Source organism: Cyrtonyx montezumae, unplaced genomic scaffold, assembly GCF_038088225.1.
Source record: "Cyrtonyx montezumae isolate F1298 unplaced genomic scaffold, pur_monq_1.0 scaffold_10, whole genome shotgun sequence".
Lineage (NCBI taxonomy): Eukaryota > Metazoa > Chordata > Aves > Galliformes > Odontophoridae > Cyrtonyx > Cyrtonyx montezumae.
Genome location: NW_027071826.1, coordinates 38,123,083 through 38,144,120, shown reverse-complemented (window position 1 = coordinate 38,144,120; position 21,038 = coordinate 38,123,083). Strand labels below are relative to the sequence as shown.

Here is a 21,038-nt window from a genome sequence, read left to right as displayed (position 1 = left end):
TGTCTATATATATATATATTACTACAAAGGAAACAGAAAGTCAGGTAATAATCTTCTTCTGCTACTGTAGGTAATAAAAGTTAAAAAAAAAATTACAAGAGATGAAAGTGGTGTCTTGTTTATCTAGAGTTTATGGATTTATGGAAAAGGAGCAGAATCTCAAATTCTACACCGGAAAGCCAGCTCAACAGCACACTTTCTACATCTTACATAAACCCCACCAAAAATAAAACGTCTGACAAGCCATAATGCTTACAGTGGAACAGGAGCCAACTCCTCTTATAGCAACACTGATTTCATGAAATGTTCATCTTTTTCAGTAAAATACACTACAAAGATCAAATGGGATCAAATGGGTAAGAAGGTGCCATCTTTGCCCTGAGGCTTTGTACAAATGGATTCTACATCCCAAACTTCCATCTAATGTTTTCTTGTGCCTTGTTATCTTAAACTGCTTAATGAGCTTCATGCATAGCTTCACACTCCTGCCATAAATCTTCTAGTAAATAAATACTACGTGTTGCATTTCTCCTATGATTGATGGTATTCCAAAAGAGAAGAGAAAGACACGACACATTTTCTTCACAGAGAGGTAGTGTCAGTGCCCAGCAAGGGCAGTGGATGAGTAATATTTTCTCTAGATGTGAGCCATAAATCTCTTGGAGGTCATATAAAGATTTAACACTAAAGCTTTCAGTGAGAAACAGCTCAAGCACCGGATGTCTGGAAAATGAGAGCAACTGTTATTACTTACCCCAATTGTTACACTTCCTAGAAAACTTAGTTTCTAGAAACAGTTCACCTCCTTCAAAATGAGGATGTCAATAAGCATAGTTGGCTTTTGTTCTGTTACAAAGGAACTGGTTACTACTGAATGGTGGAGATCACCTAAATGAGCTGAAAGGGACCTTAACTTACAGAAAGTTGCACAAATGCAACAAGGCAAATAGTTCATTGTTCCACGGCCATTTCTCTTCTCGCTTTTCTTAGGAAGCTCCCGCCTCCTGTGTCCCCATACACTGTTTGAATTCCCTGAACAGTCATTTGGTTGTGCTGATGTAATTCCACTTACTCAACAGACCTCAAGGGAATCAAGTCCCTAGATAAAATAATTTCTTGTAATGTAATGTTGCCTGTAGGTCTGCTGGCAACACTATTTCTGATACAAGCCAGGATGTTGTTGGTCTCCTTGGTCACCTGGGCATACTGCTGTTCCACATTCATCTGGAGAACCAAAAGATTGTCAACCTAACCTTGGGGCCAGGAAATGTTATGGAACAGACTGTCTTGAGGGATATCACACAATATATGCAGGACAATTAGAAGATCTGACCCAGTCAGCATGTGTCCATGAAAGGCAGGCCCTGCTTGACCAAACTGTCCTACAACTGGGTGACCTGCCTGGTGGATGAGAGAAAGGTTGTTGATGTACATAGATTACATAGGCTTGAACAAGGCCTTTGACTCTGTCTCCCTCAGTATTCTCCTGGAGAAGCTGTCAGCCTGTAACTCGGACAGGTACGCTCTTTGCTGGGTAAAGAACTGGCTGGAAACCAGGCTCCCAGAGAGTGGTGGAATCCAGTTGGCGACACGTGATGAGTGGTATTCCCCAGGGGTTGTTATCAGGGTCAGTCCTGTTTATTATTACTTTTCCACCACATTAATAAAAACACATGCAAGTTCAAATAAGACATATATAATAGAAGACTATGCTTACATTTCCCTCACATCAGATTAAATCCTTTGAAAATCAGATTTTATTCTTCAACTTTCAAAACATTTCTCACACGGTGATTTTAATCAAACTGCAACAAAATAAAAAGAGAATAACTATTGCAAATATCTGTACTTCTAGCTTATACAGATTTCCTTATTTGAATTTCATCAGTTTGTTAACTGGGACAGTGGAAAGATCATTAGAAAAATATTTCTGGTGGCACTCCTGAAACACAATTAGACAAAATAAATTCTGAGACTATTCCAGAAAAATAACTAAAAAAAAAAGCAAGGAAGAAAATCTTCCAAAACACAGAGTTCAGGAAAGGTAAAAGCTACTAATTGATCTTGAATTGATATGGGAGAAGTTCTTTAGCTTGTGGAAGCTGATTGCCTGACTATGACACAGTAGAGTGTAGCAGGTACAGCAGTGGTGTCATCATTATTTCAACATAAATTCCTAAACTCAATGGACACTTCCTACTTTTTTGTTGTTCTTGTTTATCTTGTTAATTATAAATTTGACTTTATCAAGTGAATAACCATTGATTTCATTTTGTGACCAAGTTGGACTCATAAATTTTATATTCAGCTTGAATTTGATTTGTTCTTCCTCTAATTTCTTCCTCTTTTTTTTCATCTTGGACTATGATAACTTGAAATTCAATTGTTAAATGACCATCAGTTCAGACTCAAATTACTTCTTCTACTAAAAGAACACTTATTTTTCACCTTCTTAATTTTAAAGTTCACATTTTGCTTCAGTAAATTATTGGATTACAGTAGCTTTCAGATCTGTCACCTGTGGAAAATAGTCCCAATTCCTAAATTTCTTAAACTTTCATCTATGTGCTTCAGCCTGTTTGCTTGTAAAATAGGAATAATGATCAATAAATACGAGCTGTGAAGATAAATAAATGATCTACCCACTTTTAGAATATTCTGCTTATAAACATTATGTCTTGCTAAATAAAACCATTTCTGAGTGTAATGCTCAGATAAACTGAGCTTTTTTTTTTTTTTTTTGTGATTGGTTATGTAACAATTTGGTAAGCACGCTGCCTTTTACATTATGATGTAGCATATTTTTGAGTATTGATCAGAGGCTCACTGTGTTCAGGGAGGCATCTCTTGTTTCCTTGAGCATCAAAAGGAATTAATGACTGTGAAGTAGTCAAACAATCTTGTAGTCAGCACAGAAAGAAAAATCACAGATAAACATCAAGAAGATTAAATAAAGGTACTACTACCCTCATTTTGTCATAAATCTGAATAATGTAGAGCATCTTTTTACTCTTTTCATTATAGATGTTGTTATAATATAATAATGTTAGAAAACTACTATAAATAATAGAAGGGCTGCTCTGAAAGTAATACTTCCTATTTTGTTATACTGGCCAGTGATGTCAGAGGTAGTATCGCAGAAGAGGTTGAACATTCCCACCAATACTCCACTGCACTTTGTTATTGTGTGACAGATGGAATCAGAGCGGCAGTCTGACAAAATGGCATCTGATGTGGAAGTGCATATGAAGGAAAGGTATGCCATAGTGTTTTGTGGCTGAGAATTTGTTCTATTGGATAGTGTTATTGTGCTTCTCGTATCAGTTGTAATTTCTACGGAATTAAATAGGAGGCATTACTTTTGGTGCCATAGTATATCCATAATGACAGTATATAATGGGCTATTTGGCCAGTAAAAAGTAATGCTTTAACATATTAGAAATATATTTTCAACGTAGTTCGCTTATGTCAGCTACTACATTTTATGTCATATAAAATCAGCTTTGTCTGTACAGAATAAAATGTAGGTATTACCCCCAAAACAATTTTTTACTTAAATCGGTTCAATACATGTATGGCCAAAAATAACAATTTGTTGGATTAAAATAATCTTGAGTCCAGAGAGGCATGTTATATCCAGGTCTGCCTGGTGATGTGAACTGCCTCTTTGCCATCTGTTCCTAAGCAGGAAGAACACAGGACTGTTCTGCCAGAGGGAATTCCTTCCCAAAGGCTGATATTTGGCAGACATAGTCTCCATACTGATGCTTTACAGAGCAGTAGGAAGCATTCTCAGCACCTGTGTCTCAAGGTGCAGCTCCCTTTTATTTACCTGTATACATGTTCTGAATTTTTACCTCTAGTGATGTAGTCGGCCCTGTGGTGTCACTGTGACTCATCTTAATCCTCAACACCAGAGAGGTTTGAAAAATAAAAAAAAAACAACATATCTAACAAAACTTGGTATTAATGTTTTACACAATGCAAGCAAACAGAGCATGGCAAGACAAAACAAACAAAACCAACATAAAATGTCATCCTAATCAGAATGTTCTATTTTACGCTTACAATTATGTTTAATTATATCGTTAATGTAAATGCCTTTCAGTGTTTTTTTGCTGTTAGACCATAAAGTCATGCTTCATAAAATCGTGCAACCTTCACACACACCTCCACAAAAATAACTTTCTTCTCCAGCTACTTTGATATGGCTTTAAATGGCCTGGGGAGTTCTAGCTGCATTCAGACACCTTGTGTATGTAAATCAGTTTCACTTTGCTCCTTTAATAATAATATTGCTTAGACCAGGCAGGTCATCCTGTAATCTTCAATTCTGGTTACTTTTATTGATCAATACCTTCACAATAAACATTATATCATACATCAGATATAAATAAAAGTTGTGTGTTTGATCTCTGATGCATCAATTTCTCACAGAGACCTCACCTCCTATATGGATACAAATGACAAAGCAATAAAAAGTTATCTGCCTGATGCATCTGAGAGTAAGTTCTCCTCTTCCTCCCTCTTTCCTCCTTTTGCATGATTGCTTCTGTCACCAGAGGTTTAAAGTAGTTTGGAGATAAATTATTGTTAGCTATCAATTATTTACGCTAAATAAACAGCTAATCCTTTGAACTTCTCAAGGTGTCAAGAGAATTAAATAAATAAAAATTACCAGGCACCATTTATTATGATCAACATTTCTACCACATTCTATTCTACTGCAGCCAAAGCAAAACTTCCACTAAAATAAGCGTTAAAAATTACAATGCAGGAGCCTGGAACAAGTCAGCAACCAAATTCAGGAAGATGCCAGAATATTCAACCTTACAAAGAATAAATATCCCAAACTTCAGTATCACATAAACAGTTTTCTGACACCTGTCACTTGAGAAAAACAGTATGAGTAGCCCAATTGGTAAGAAAACAAATGAAATAATAATGGAGAAATAATGCAAAACAAAAGTGTCAGATGAACAAAACAATAACTCAAGGGAGAGGCAGAAAAGAGAGACACTGAACAACTTGCATCTTGACACACTGAAGAAGTGAACTTTTCTACCAGATTTTCATTAGGAAAGAATTTGACATAGCAAGCTTAAACACAAAGAAGTCATCAGATTTCCTCACAAAATATATCAGATTAATACAGTATTCTCAGTCGTGGAGAGGAAATGATTAATGACAGTGAGGACTGCCTAGTCCTGTCTAGCTCCTTAAGTCTGATTACTCAGATCGTTCCAAAGATCCAGTGATCTGTTCTTCTCATGTCACAATATTTAGGATTTTTTTGTGAAATATTAAAGGAATTTCTACTAAGTTATCTTCTCTCCATTTTTTTCTTGAGTGTTATTGACTTTGTATCCGAGGGCTCTTTAAGACAAATCCCTAAAGCTCTCTTCGTTATAAGTAAAATTACTGAACAGAACAGAAACTTCATAGTTTACATTTATAGATACAAAGAATATTTAAAAAATTACTTAGTTGAGCATTCACTTTGCCTGCTAGCAATGGACACTACTTATATAGTTTTGCATGAAAAATATCCCTGTTTTGGACAGTAGTCACTAGCCATATAGAGCTAGTTGTGAAAACACAGGTCAGTATCTATAGTGATTCAGATCACAAGCTTTTTTTCTAAACATGTCTATGTTAATTGTTATTAGGTTAAAAGCACTTCTAATTTGATTAGAATATCTCAGTTGTTTTGCTCTGTTCCAAACTTGGGGACATGCCTCATTCTCATACGGAGTATGTTTGAGGGAGTCTCATATGGAGTATGTTTGAGGGCATAACTAATTTTGAAGCTACATGTCCTTTCATTTAATTTGAAAGGCTTTAAGTTTTCCACAAAACACAGAAAAAAGCTGGTTACTTAGCTATTAGGAAGGAAGAGGTAAAACAGAACAAGCACTGACTGCTATGAATTTACTTAAAGATAATTTAGGTGGAGAACAGTGATTGCTGCAGAAATAAAAGTTAAAACCATTCATCTTAAAATAGACCAAAATAAGTATTTATCACACAGAAACAGAACAGTGAATATATATATTCAAGTATAGATACTTAGTACTGATGAAAAATGAAAATGAAAAGCCTTTTACCAAAATTATAAATTAAATTTACCATCAAGATCTCAAGCTAAATTAATACAATATTCTTATCTTCTCCTTCAAGTCAGAATGGCCTTTCCAACACTAGTCCACTTGACACAATTTAACCAGCGAATCAGAGACTGAAACATCAACCCTCTAAGCATCCTGTTTATCATTAAGAGTAGGGGTGGATAAGATCAAACTATTTAGTATGTCACAGATGAATATATCTCATGTCATCATATCATTTCACTTTCTTTCCCTATTTACCCAGAGGAGTTGTAGTTTCTTTACTCAGTGTAAAATCTGGCATCCATTTTACTTTCTATGACATCGAGGTTAGATTTATTATAAAAAAAATAGCAAACACAAATTAAAAAAATGGCATGACAAATGACACATTTTATAGATAGAGAAATACACCAGGAAAATATCTGAAAAACATCTTAGCCTGGATCTCAATGACTGTAATAATTACCAACCTATTATTGTCTTTTGTTTACAGTAAATTGCTTGTGACCAATTGATGCTTTTATTTTTATTTTTTCCTAAACACTACTGGAACCTCTTTATCAAAAAAGCTGATTAATTCATTTCTTCTACATGATTAAAAAAAAAAAAAAGGTCTGGAGAACATTGTGTGGAAAAGCCTTGAAAAAAAGTATAAAATCAAATTTATGACCATTTACAACTTATTTGTATTAATCTGGGAGGCAAAACTTCTCTTTCCTATATCAACCAGTTCTTCTGTCATACATACTTTCACATAACTTCTCCTAGATAAAAGCAGTATCTATTCTTTTCAGAGTAGAATTATTTAGGCTCTCATTTTCTGCCAGCTGTAGGTTATACAGAGACAAAACTCTCATCTAGTTATGTGAGTGTAGATCAGCCTGCTTTCTGGCAGCTATCAAGTCTGGTGAAGCAGGGAAGCAATTTGTGAATTGTAGTAGTGCAATCTCTGAATGGTTTTAATTAATAGGTGCCAGAGAGCTGGAAAGAGTTCATCAGCAACAAAAGGAAAGGTATTTCCCAGAGACATTTGAAAGCTTAGTCTAATGTTCAACCAACCAAATCATACATTCTCCTAAGCAAAGAAAAATCTTTCCTAATTAAATGATGTTTTGTGCTTTTTGGCTATATGAAGACGTTGGGATAGTATCTTATGAAAACTTCTACATCAAAGATCCCATTTCATTTTCCACCAGTGTAATTTTCCATTGTTAATATACTTATTCTCTGCATATATTAAGGCACATAAATTAATGAAAACAGTAGATCAGCTTGTCAGATATTATGTAAAATATCATAGGACATGATTGGTCAAGGGTGAGTACACAAAATCTGCATGTTTAATAAACTTAATTGTAACTGAAGTCCAATAAATACGTACATAGCTTGGACACAGTAAAAATTAACTAGGCTCATATGTACACCATATAGATGAGCTTTTGGGACAGCTGAGATATTTTATGTTCATTGACTCTTAATTCTTGGCTGAACAAAGGAAGAAGCATTACAATAATGCTAAGGGACTACCGATCTATAGTTTTCACATTCTCTTGAATTTCTGAAATGTTAGCTATACAAATATCCATACTTAAGGGTCAGGAGAAGAAGAGAGTCTCCAAAAAAACAACAGTTAAGCTTCTAAGAAAAGAATGAAAGTCAACCATACAAGATTATATACAGGTAAAAAATAAAGCTACTAAATCTCCTTGTAAAGTAACATTTTTGAATTTTAATTTTTTTATGTGGCTTATATGCTGGCATTTTCGTAAGTATTGTAAAGATTTTTTTGATAAGTCACTATACATTTTTTATTTACGTTCTTGAACGTGTTTAAAGGAAAGCAAGAAAAGCTCTGTAAGATTTAGCCCCAAATTCTCCCTCACACAAGGAAAGAGGTAAAAAGTCAGAGGACTCAATATGAAAATTCAAATGGCATTCTGTACTAGTTTTCTGCTACATGTGAGATCCATGAGCTTTATGAGCAGGCAGTGTAACAACATTCTAGCATGAATTACCTTTTCGGTAGGTTTACCGTCATGGGAGGTGATGTTTCTCCTCGTTTCCCAAATTACTCTTGGATCTTTTCATCCTACTAGCCCATTGGAGAATGCTTTGCAGAATTGCCTGGACCACCTCACAGCATTCACCCTGTGAAAGAAATACATTTTGAAAATCTGTGATCCATCAATTAAATCTCCTAGAGACGTTAATCTAAAGACACAGAGAAATAATAATTAATGTAGATTAAAATTGGATACAGAGGAACAGTCATTACACTTTCAGAGAAGGTAGGAGTTGTAAGATATGCTATTCCCTCATCATACTTGCACGTGTAACACAATTGCTAAAGCACTGTTAATCTGGGGCAGACTTTAAGATACAAATACGAGAAGAAATTTCAAAGGAAGCAATTAGTCAATGTGATCACCTAATCTTGCATATGAATATCTTGCCTATTAGGAATGCCTACTGCATTTTTAAATCCTTTAGAGTAATAAGAAGGGTGAGTGTTACTGTTATATTTCTATAATGAATAGCTTCAACATATATCCAGGGTATGGTGATAGAAAGGACATTTTTCAGCTATCTTTAGCAACAGCAAAACACATACTTCTTGGTGATGAGGTATACCCCTAAGCATTTGAATATACCTTGGAGAATTAAATGCAAATTGTGACAGAACTGAGACAAAAAACTTTAAAAAAATTACCCTGATAAATAGTGTTTAAGTTATATCCTGGATAAATTTGGCCTATCCTACTTAAATCAATGAATAAATAAACATTATAAATAGTTATCATACATATAATTCCATAGCTTGTAAGCACTAACAGGCATGATATAGAAAACAGATCTTTTATTTCAAATCTTATAAAATCACTACTCTTTTACTAAAGAAATATAAACTTCACTGCTTCTTGTTTATGACAAAAAACAATAGAGAAAATGGTGACTCCAGATAACCCATATGTCACTGATTCTGTTTTTCAAAGGCTCCACTGCTTTCTATTCCTTTGGCCTCGGCTGCCTAGCAACCTCCACAGAGCTTTCTTAGTGTATACTAATTCTGGGCAGTTTATATTTATATATTTATTTATGAGAATGTCTATAAGAAGGATACAGAAACAAAAAGCTGTTTGTCCCTTTTAACATTGGACCCTAAATATGTCACCTCAGTGGCTCAGTGAAGCACACAGTCCTTGACTGTGCAATGAAAGTTACCTACCCCTCTGAAATCACTTGGGAACTAAGAAAATCCCACTTTGCATGAGGCAAAATATGAATCTCTGTGAGAAGCTCCTGTTTCAATGGTCACTGATATTTCTTACCTTCCAGTTAACTTGATTCTTTGACAAGCTTTTTCACCCTGAAATACTAGCTTCTTATGTAATGCTCCCACTTTCATGCATCCTGGAGCTTTTACGTAAGATGAAGACAGTTTGTGCTGCTGTACTGAGTCACTAGCAGTTCCTGTATCATCCAAGCACTGGGGAAAAATGGAGATTAAACTCTGATTCTCCAACTGTCTGTACTGCAACGTGGTTTGGAAGGAGATGGGACTACTTATAAAAGGTAGTTTGAAACTAGATATGGACTGTAATCAATGAACCACTCAGCAGCTTTTCTTAGAAAAGACTATTTCCTCAGGGTTTTTTCCTTTATTATTTTTTCAAAACTGAGGGTTTAATAGAAAATGTACTAACATTATATAAGAAAACACTTCTTTTCTTGCTAATTCTATTTAAATACCACTTTATAAATATTGTTAGATCATACTCTGATTGACACATTCCTCTTTAATTAGAAAAAAAAAAAAAAGCACCAAAACAACAAAGGAAGGTCAAGGATGAGTCCTAAGCTGTTTTTCATAATAATGTAGTAAAGGTAAGACAAGTGGACCACACATATCTTGCGGTCACATGTCAAAGATGTGGCTTTCAAGTCACACTCATTCTGACTAATGAACTCATATGGAAAAGTTTCTATTTACTTTTAGATCAAACTGAAACAACCTGAAATATAACAAATATGTCTCTTGAGACGTAAGAATATGCCTTGATCCCTCCATTACATTTTTTTCTGATTAAGTTGACCTGTAGCTGCATTTTAAACTAAAGGAGCAGAGCAAATCAGTGATAGAAAATGAAGCTGAAACTAGGGCTCTTAACATCTACTTTTAGCTGACTACCAATAGAGCTATGCATAAAGAAAAGGTTATTTTAAACAGAATAAACAACTACCATGAAAAATCTATTAGGTATATGCAAAAAGTAAAGTGTCTGCATCAACATACATTAATTCATGACTTGCTGAGACCATGACAATTATAAGATTATGCAAGGCATCAATATTAATTTAGCCCAAATTTAACTGTACAAAGTAGGTATTTAAAATAAATTCTGCATATTATTAAAAAATAAAAAAAAAAACCATAAAATTGAATTGTAATATTGCTCAGCAAAACAACATACAGACAACTACATGAATAATAGAAAGGGATTCAAAAATAATCTACTGGGTAAAAAAGTTCATTCTTAGAGGCATTCATGAGCTGTGAAAACATCCATGGAAATAGATGTGCAAAGGGATTCATTAAACAGGAGAAACAGAATTTTTCTATTCAAGGAGTCACAAGAGACAATTTTCTAAGTTGTCTTACCTCTGTTATACCAAGCAAAGACATAAGTTTATAGTTTCTCGCCAAACTAAATTTATAGTCCTGAGATTTACTATAATACAAGACATTGTGAGTATAATATAATAAAGTAGTTGCTTATTAATAACCACTTTCCTTGCTTTTTAAATAGTTTATCACTTTTTACAGAGTATCATTATAAAAACAAAAATGAAGAACTTGCTGTTTCCTACTCTTGTAAAGCATAGTCATGGTTCAATTCTTGGAAATAAATCTATTGAAGAAAGCAGAAGCATATTATTAAGTATCTATTTTTCCATTTACTTTTGTGAGCGGCCTTCTTTCAATAAGAACATAAAAATTGAAAATTGAAAAGAAAGATATTTTCCATGTACTTTTATATAAAATCTAACAATAGACTTTCTTTAGAAAGAAAAAAAAATAAGAAATATGCCAAAGTAGTTATTGGAGGAGAAACTTTGGAAATGAGCAAAGATTAGAGAAAAAGAAATCCCTCAAGATAGATTGAAGAATAAGTAGCAAGTAGTCTCATCATCATTTCTGAAAAGAATAATTAAGTTTATGTATAAAATCTAGTACATTTATACTGGCAAATCTCACCTGCCATGCATGTACGTGAAAATAGAAGAGGTATACCAAAAAGACTGATTTGGGCCACGTTTCTCCCTTCCTCTGTTCTTCCAAAGAAAAGAAAAGAGATGCAAAATAGCTTAGCTTTCTGGAGAGGAACTAAAATGCCATGTGAAAGAGTGATTGGACAAAGTACATTGTGAGGGAAAAGAAGTGTAAAGAAAAATATGAAAGGAAAATTATTGTTAATATATAGTATAATCCTAGCTTGAAAGAACTTGCCAAGAAGAACTGTAAGAAATCTGTTGCAAAGTCAGTATTATCAGACCAATGTTCATTTACTCAAGTGCACTCATTTTATTCCAGACTTATGGTAGTATAACAGAACCTTCGTCTTTAAATTCTATCTAATAACTTATTAAGGCAATGAGTAACACAAGCTCGTTGAAGTTATAATCAGGTCTTTGTAATTGTTTTCAAAGTTGTTATTTTTTATAAGTTGCAATGGGATGAAAAACTTCTGGAGTAAAAAAAGACTTACTAGAGAAAAAAAAACAAAACACATGGTATCAAGGCCTACCATGTTGACATAGTAAATAAACAAAGACAGGAAACTAATAGCTACACAGTTCCTCCTATTTTTAATAAACATTTGGAGTTCAGATATCCAAATTTATCATTAAGAAGGCAACATTCAACTACCAAATGTGAAGAGGCTATTTCAGATAATCGATGTTACTACATCTGGGCCAAAGTTGCAATTCCATAGGAGTCCATATATCACCTGTTTACTCCTGTGGAAGTCTTAGATACTCAGGGACATTTGAAAAAGCAGAATCTGAATCGCTTACAAGCAGTTAGCAAAATGTGTGTGAGCTCTAGATATTTATGTTAAGTAACAAGTATGAGTAAAGTCAATAAAACAGGAAAACTGCAGTGTGCTATTTCCACAAAAGACTTTCAAGTCAGTCCCAGAGGGTACAGAGGGAGAATGCTACTCTGTACAGTTTCTTAAATGTAGAAATATGTTTTTATATACATTCATACCATTAAAGATGGAAGTTAAATCTCACTTTCAAATAACTGCTGACTCACTGTGCAGGAAACCTAGCTATCTGTGTTTTGCTGATGATTTGAAAAGGCGTTCTTGACAGTTTCTATTTCTCTCAATTGTTAATATATTCATTAATTTTAAAGCTCTAATTTATTTTATACACTTATCAGATTATCTCTTATATACACTAAAGAGGCTAAATGCCCACAATTCATGATTATTCATAGCAAGGTCATAACTACATTTTTTTTCTGATCTTTAACCCAGTAATATCCTCCATAAGGATTATTCCCCTGTAGCAGTTCTGTACTGCATTTCTGATTTTTCTTCTTTCAAGAATACCAGATGGAAACAAAACAAAGAATAGTTTCAACTCTGCTATGTTGATATTTTTATACTTCTGCATCTGAGTTAAGCAGATGGAGATTAGGTAATTCTGCACAGCTATTCTCCAAAACAACTCAAGTTAAGGTATAAATACCAGTTTCTAAAATCATATTCCGAGCTTTTCTATGTGACTGTTACAGCAAATTCACTCACACATGTGTATTATTGATTGGAAATGTTTTGTACATCTAAACAATAATCTTGTTAATCTGCACTGAACCAGTACTTCAGACTATTTGTTATATTCAACATAACAAATACAAAGCTGTGTGTGATTTATTTCTGAGCAAGAGTATAGAGTGAGAAATAGGTCTGATGTCTTTTTAACATGAATTTGTTTATAAACACAAAATGGCATTAAAATATTTACCTCTGCCAATAGTCTTTTCATTTTCATGACTAGTTCTTTTGACTAGTAATAGTAGTCTCCAGACACTTGTCTGAAAAAATGTCAGTTTTTTTTTTTTTTTTTTTTAATGAAAGATTTAACAAGGTTTTTCTATGAATATACATTTTGGTGCTGTATACACAAATATGCATTTGTGTTAGCTTTCATCCCTGCTGTGTTAGTACAACACAGTGTGACATTCACAGACAGAAAGAAAAGAGATTGAAGAACATTTGACAGTGTTGTCTAGCATTTTAAATACAGCAAAACAAATAAATTTGTGCTAACTTCAACTGCTAAATGCAGTGTGGCGGACGTGAAACAGAGATTGGGATATACAAGAAAAAAAAAAGAACCCAGGTGTACAAAGTAATAGAATGAATGCTATTATATTCTCCTGAATTCTACCATTAGATTCAGACTTTTTCCCTCTCTACTAGGGTATTTGATCTACCATCAGCTTAGTAACTTTGCTATAGGTCCCAAGCCTTGTCTGCTACACCGTAATCTACCATAAATGACAACCATCAAAGGAATAGGTAAAGATCACTATCTTGGAAAAAAAAATAAAAGAAAGAAAAAGAAAAGTACATCGATACTCTTGAAAAGACATAGACACATAAAAATTCTTAAAGCATTTTTCCTGAATTCTGGAAATCTATTTTAATCAGAAGATGCAAGTTCATTTATTTAAAAGCATCTAAAGCATTTTTCAAGATAAAAACAAAGTTATTAATAATTATTCCTGATTATCAAATCATTATTCCTACTTTTTTTTTTTTTTTCAATAATATTCTTCTGCTGTTTTGTGTGCTATTTATCTAATCATTTTAGGAATCTTTTACCTACTTAAGACACTGTTGCTGATTTTTTTTTTTATGGAAATAAAATCTATTAAAAACAAATAGTTTATCTGTAGGAGATGCAGGACACTCCTCCCTGCTCCATATAGACATTTTGCAGTCATATAGCATTTCTAATGTTAGAGGATTTCAGATAAATTAATACGTGAAAGACCAATCCCATTACTTAATCTATTTTCTGTCTATCTCAACCTCAAGATACTGCAAAAGAAGGTAATACCACTTGCTGATGTTACACAAAAAAAAAGTTTTTTTTTCCCTAAGATATCTTATGTATGCTCAGAATTTAGCTGACAGATTACTTTCAGAATGATACAAAGAATATGATTTGTCTTACATTAATGAAGAACAAATATTATTTTATCTTGTAAGTAAACAGCTATGCATCATTGCTATACCTGTGAGACTAATTCCCATTGCTATACCTGTGAGATTAATTCCAGGTAAGGTGAAAATTCATTTCTGCTGACTTGTTAGTTAATGCATAGCTAGCACATTTGAAACACATACAGTAAACTGACACAATACTATTTTTAAATTATATTAACGATTATTATTTTTGTTGCTGTCAAAAAACTTAATTAGTGAAAGGTTGGAGAACAGCAGTAACATTGCCTCTTCATTCACTCATTCATTCAATCCTTCAGTCATTAGAAAATCAACATGGAATGAAAGAAAATGGGCATATAGTTCTGGAAAACAGTTCAAAATGAGATAGAAACTGACAATCCTCTTAGTTTCTGTGCTAAAGGAATAACCATTGCAGAAAAAGGAGAATACCTGACTTACAAACATTCATTCGATTATTTTCTTATCAGCTATGGTAGTCAAGAGAAATGTCATTAGATAAAGCTGATGTTTTCTCCAATAGTAAAGGGAATGAGAATGGAGTATTTTATAAACACCTCCAAGGGACTGATAAATGATGACTATAGTTATCTGCGTCAGAGGCATAGAAAAGAAGTTTCTGGCCCATTGCTAATGCCATAAGCAACGCAATCATTCCAACTGTTATGACACCCATAGGAGAATACTTTGGGGCTAAACCATGTCTAGATTTTGTTGTTGTTATTGTTATATGCTTTACTTCACACGCTTCCAAAACACAGCATTAAGAGTTTCTTCCTCCTAAACATATGCTACAAAATAATTTCTTATGAACTAGCAAATTAATGTATATTTCACAATTAATATACATAATTATAGATATATATTCATAATTAAGTAGATTTCTGACTGAATAGTGACAATCACTACTTTCCTGAGTAGATAAAAATATGAAAAAATAAGAATAATATACAGTTACATTTACTTTTTCCTGTGTGTGAATGAAATTGTCAAAAGTGAAATAATTATTGAGCTAGTCTACAGTTGTTTTATTTTTTATTTTTATGTATTGCATGTACATAATGATAGATAAGTTATATAGATATAGATAGATAATGGTCCGCATACACATCCTAAGAAATATTCATAACTCAGAAAGAATTTTCTGTACAACAGCCATGGCAGTGTTAATTAAGCAAATGAAAACATCTCCATAAGAGCTGGCTTCTTTCTGTGATCAGTCACATTAAAGAGAAATAGGGCTAATGTTATGGTCTTATGAGTGCTTTATGTATTCTGACAAACCAAACGAGGTTTGTCAGGAGAAGCTCTAGGCAGCATGGAACTGCTGCAATTTTACATCTCATTGATTACCACAATGGGAATTGAAAACAATTCTCTGTTTTCCACATGATATAAAAAAATACTATTGCAGATCTCAGAAAAATATTCAGGTCCACCAATAGAGAGAAAATGAGGAAAAACAACCTTGTACAGCATTGCTTCCTCATGAATTTGAGTCATGCCCATCTGACCTTTGTAAAGGCTAATAATAAAGCAATAAGGTAACACACAGTAAAGCATGTCATCCAGCGAGCACTTCTGCAATAAGTTACATGGAACAAAAGGGTAGCTCAGTGCCCTAAGGCTTTGGGGATATGCTTATTTTGTGGTAAGTGCATCCTGCATACCACCAGAATTACAAAGACGACATGGGAAAGTGCATGTCACAATAAACAATATTGAAAGTATAAGTATCTAACAAAGTTGTCAAGAAAATGATTTTTTTTTTATTACTGTTATATTGTCAGTCATTGGCTGGGTTCATTTTCTGGAGAGATTTTGTTTCAAATTTTCAGGAATCTGAACATACAGAAATCTCAAATCTTTCCTCTCCCCACTTCTTCAGTGATCTGTTTTTACTGGATCCATGAATCACAAACCACAGAATATTATCATTTTATGAGGGATGGACTCACATTCTAAGCACAGCAAAACAAACTCCCAAACCATACTGAATAATCTATGGTGACAGCAGTAGAAGTCTGCTCTAAGCAGAGATTGCAAATGGCATATGTAGTACCATGTGCTAAGCAAGCTGTGATATTCACTGGCCCTTTGAGATGCCTAGCAACCTTCAGTAGCATTTAGTGGGAAAAAAAACGTTTTCAGCATTATGCAGAATTAAGATTCTTAATGAAGATGCTTACCCAGAATCAATTCTGGGGCAATAAGGGACAGATTTACGAATGAGACTGTTAGGTCAGGTTGATGGTTGGGCTTGATGATCTTGAAGGTCTTTTCCAACCTAGATTCTTTTATTCTATGATTCTTTTATTCTATGATTCTAACTCCAGCAAAGAAATGGAGTTCCCTTAACTCCTTAAAATCAAATGGATGAAGGCATACTTGGCTCATAAGAAAGTCCTTAGCTACTTACTACAGTCACACTGTCAAATTCAATTTAATTTAAAAAGAAAATCTCTATGTATACTGGTTTCTGCCAGACAGAGGTGGGTATTTTTTCCTTCACGATGTCTGCTATGATGCTATTACTTGGCTTTGGGAGAAAAACAATGTTGATAAAACACTGATGTTTTTAGTTGTTGCTGAGCAGAATCAAAGAGCTTTAAATTTCTTGTGCTGTCCTGCTAGTGAGGGGGCCAAGGCACAAGGAGCCAGTGGAATCAGGACCAGGACAAATGATCTAAACTGTTACATGACATCTTGCAAAAAAAAAAGCTAAACGTCTATCACAGTGAGGATTTGGCTATAGAGCAACCATTACTTGGGGACTGGCTGGGCAACAGTTTGCTGGTGTTGTTTCTCTTCCTTTTCTGTCTTAGTAAATAGTTTTCATCTCAACCCACAAGTTCTGCTTCATTGTTTTATTTTTTTCTGATTCTCTTCCACCATACCACGGGGAGGAGTGAGTGAGCAAACAACTGTGTGGTGCTTAGCTGTCTGGTGGGTTAAACCACAACACCACATTAAAAATAATGTTGGACTTCTCACCAAATCAAGTACCAGAATATCCGAGTTCTGAATTTAATCATGCCTTTCTGATATTCTATCTTAAATATCTTTCTTATATGGATATACTAATACTATACCAATTCCACACAAGTAAATTCAAGTCAGATATATTTTCAGTACCTTATCATATAAGCAACAGTAGTATAACAGATTAACGGAATATAAGAGAATACAAAACTCAGAAAATAAAGGTCCAGCAAATTAAAAATATTCCCATCAGGAATATCCAGTAACAAGATGTAAAAATGAAACACAAGTCACTCCCAATAACTCTTTTTGGAACATACTGCAGTTTTCATATCAAATAAAACTAGATCTGCACGGCAAAGAAACATGTCAATCAAAGAAGAAACAAAAGTCAATGATGCCAAGGTCCATAGACCACCAATCTGACAATAAAACAAAGCTATCAGATGTTTGAGTTCAGTTGCTGAGAACAGCAGCAGAACAGAGAAATCCAGGAAGAATCCTTTCCTACTGAGAAGTCTGCTTTTGAGATCATGGAAGTATCTGTTACCTGTAGGACCAAAAAGCTCTAGTATAAACGATAGTTCTCTTAGAAGCACAGCAATTTCATCCTCCATCTTAAGCACACAAAATATAAAATAAATTTAGGTATAAAATGTCCTTTTAGGGCACAGAAATTTCCCGATCCTTTGATTTAATGCAACATAGACAAATCAAGACTGAGAAATACAGTGTTGGGCCAGGCTCTCTGATTCCAGGTAAAGAAAGAGCAGCACAATCTGAGAAAGTTAAAAAGAAATGTATGCAAGTCAAAACCAGAAAGCACTGAACTGAGCATTTATTTATTCTCTAACAGCAGGAATCTTGTTCACAAGGGATTGTGTGGTGCATATAACAACATCCATGACCGTTATTCTCATCCTCTGGTCATTTGTTTGAGGGGGAGTCATTAATGCTAACAATAATACTAATGATATAATTACCATCCTTGGGTTATATATGTTACATTAGCAAGCTATCATCTATTACTTCATACAGTACTGCTGCTTCACACAACATAGTCCATTACAAACATATTGCAAAACTAACAGGAAAAAACACACACTTTTCTTAGATTTTTCTTATATATGCATGGCATATATGTACATAAATTAAACCTTATAATACCAACAGCAAGTGAAATGTGTGAGAAATATTTAAAAGGAGGGAAAAACGAAAAAGAAAAAAAAAAGAATATTTTTTATTTCAATCAATTATGAAAGTTTGTAACACTAGTAAAGAGTTTTAGATTGCCTACTCTCTACTATAACTGGTCAAAAGCACTCATGGCCTCAACTGTTACAGATGGACTTCAGCTGCCATGAAATCACTAACTTGATAATAATAATCACTGCATGAGTTCAATAAAGAAAACACTGAAGTTTGGACCATAGTCATTTCATGAATGCAGTGCTCACATAGTGTAGTTGACCATGTATCATTCTAATATACCATAGAGTGCAAATGTCTACAGCTAGTGAGAGTGCATTTGAATATGTATATGAAATATGTTCTTGGGTTACTTCTGCGATATATCATAAATTTTGTTCCTTCTCCTATTTTTCTGTGAAATATGAAGAATATTAACATTTTTGTTCCTTCTTTTGCAATTCATTGAAAAGATAATATATGCATTATGAGATTTATTTTTTATTTTTTTGAGCAGAAACTGTTTGTTACTTGTTTCTGAAAGAAGTCTGTCACAGTAGAGATGCAGCCACAAACAGAAAACACTGCAGTTCAGGTCAATTTGTCTCACAAAAAATGCTCTTTATCTGAACTGATAAAGTCAAAATCACACACTATTAAGCCATAGAAGAAATGAAATACTCATCTGTACTCTTATCTTTGTGCTCTATTGCAAGTTTAGCTGTTAAAAGGGCTAAATTAAAGCCAAAGTTGGTGTTACTAACAATTACTTTTTTTTCTTTAAATAAAGACATTATCTAAGACGTAATAAATAAGTAAATAAATAAATAAATAAATGATTTCTGGTATTCAGTGACAGAAATATAATGACCTGAACATCAGGGCTACTAAACTCCCAATAAATTCAAACACGTGCACTGTTAGCATTTTGTAAATTCTGACTTTTAATTGCTTACTTATAAACCTGCATATCCAACACTAATCATTAAAAAATACAGGGCAATCATTTCATTTAAAAAAGGATGCATTTTTTCAACCAACTCCTAAGAACTTGCATGATCGCAATTAGAGAACATGGATAAAATCTCATTAATGGAATTTTACAGAACTGCTGATCTCATGCTTTGTTATGCTGTGACAAACATTTTGTATGTAAGTTTATCAGAATTAAATATAACAAGTTTGAATATTTAATTAACTTCAGAACTTTGAATCAAATATACATTTCTAATACAGATATACCGAATCTAATGCTGTATTAATGTCAATCACATGGAGAAAAAAAAAATCTGTAGATATTTAAAGCTAATAAGCAAAACCAGAAATTTTTCTTGAGTTCAGCTTTTTTTCTTCAGGGAAGAGGAAGGCCACATAACCAACTTTTGCACCTATCTTTATCTCCAACAAGAAATGATTGTCTGTAATAAGAAGACAAATACAGTCACCACAGATTTGTCATCTTTATTTCTTGCTCATGAGGTAACTTCATAGAAAGACTGAATGAACAAGAAATGTACTTCACATTTCTTGTGAAGTACCACCTTGCCCATCAACTTGATCATATACCCTACTGTAGTCTCATGAGAGACTCATGAGAGACTTATGAGCTCAGAAATACCTAGCCTAATCAACTTACAACCAAACTGATAATAACAAGATGTTCAAAGATGAAACACTGATCATGTGACTAGAAGAACTTATTGTATGCGGACATATTAGTGCAACAGAACTAAGTAAAAAGATGTGATTTTATTAGTTATGAATATCTGAAGATTACACAAGTAGAGGGAGAAAATCTTTGGTATGATATAGCGAGAATGAAACTCCAAGTAAGAATGACAGTATAAAGTGAAGGTAATGCACTGGATACTGGAAAATATTTCAGGAGCCTGAAATCTATCCTAAAGAAAATTAATTGTGAAACATAATCATGAAACATTTGGAAAGAAAGTATATAAAGCATGAAATAGCAAGAAAAAAATTGTATACTGATCTGAAAGGAGATTTGAGATTACTTCCTCTAATCAATCATTCTGGACTGCCACTATCTTTAAAAAATTCTTTGTCTTTTTTTTTTTCCTTTTTAAAAGGGTTGCCAGTATACATGTGAACTCATTTCCCTTCATTTCCTTCTGCTTTAAGGGAAGAATATGTATATTCACTATGTTTACCTTAATGCTTTCATGTTTGATTTTTTCTTCCTATTTGAAAACCTATTTTAAGTAACATCTGGACAGTGTTCAAAATTCCTCCTTTAAAATGTAGCTTTCTGCAGCTATATGATTTTTATAAGGTCACCCATCACAATAATATCTCAATGACCTTATAAAAGTAAGGTACATGGATAAATGGGTTTGAGATGGAGAAAATGCTAAATACTGTGACTTTTTCTCACATCCTTACATCCACAGAGTTCATTCACGAACAGTAGCCTGAGGCTCTCCCAGAGTTAGTGAAAGGCTTACAGACCTGCAAGCATTTTTATTAAAAA

The 21,038-nt window shown here is 33.6% G+C and overlaps 1 protein-coding gene across 2 annotated transcripts in view; it reads right to left on the bottom strand.

Moving 5' to 3' along the window:
* Positions 1 to 21,038, bottom strand: part of LRRC4C (leucine rich repeat containing 4C) — a 91,051-nt gene that overhangs the window by 42,459 nt on the left and 27,554 nt on the right. For both annotated transcript variants that reach the window (XM_065754972.1, XM_065754971.1), the window contains exon 2: positions 8,126 to 8,258. The gene's annotated coding sequence lies outside the window, so the exon portion shown is untranslated. The remainder of the gene's footprint in view (positions 1 to 8,125; positions 8,259 to 21,038) is intronic.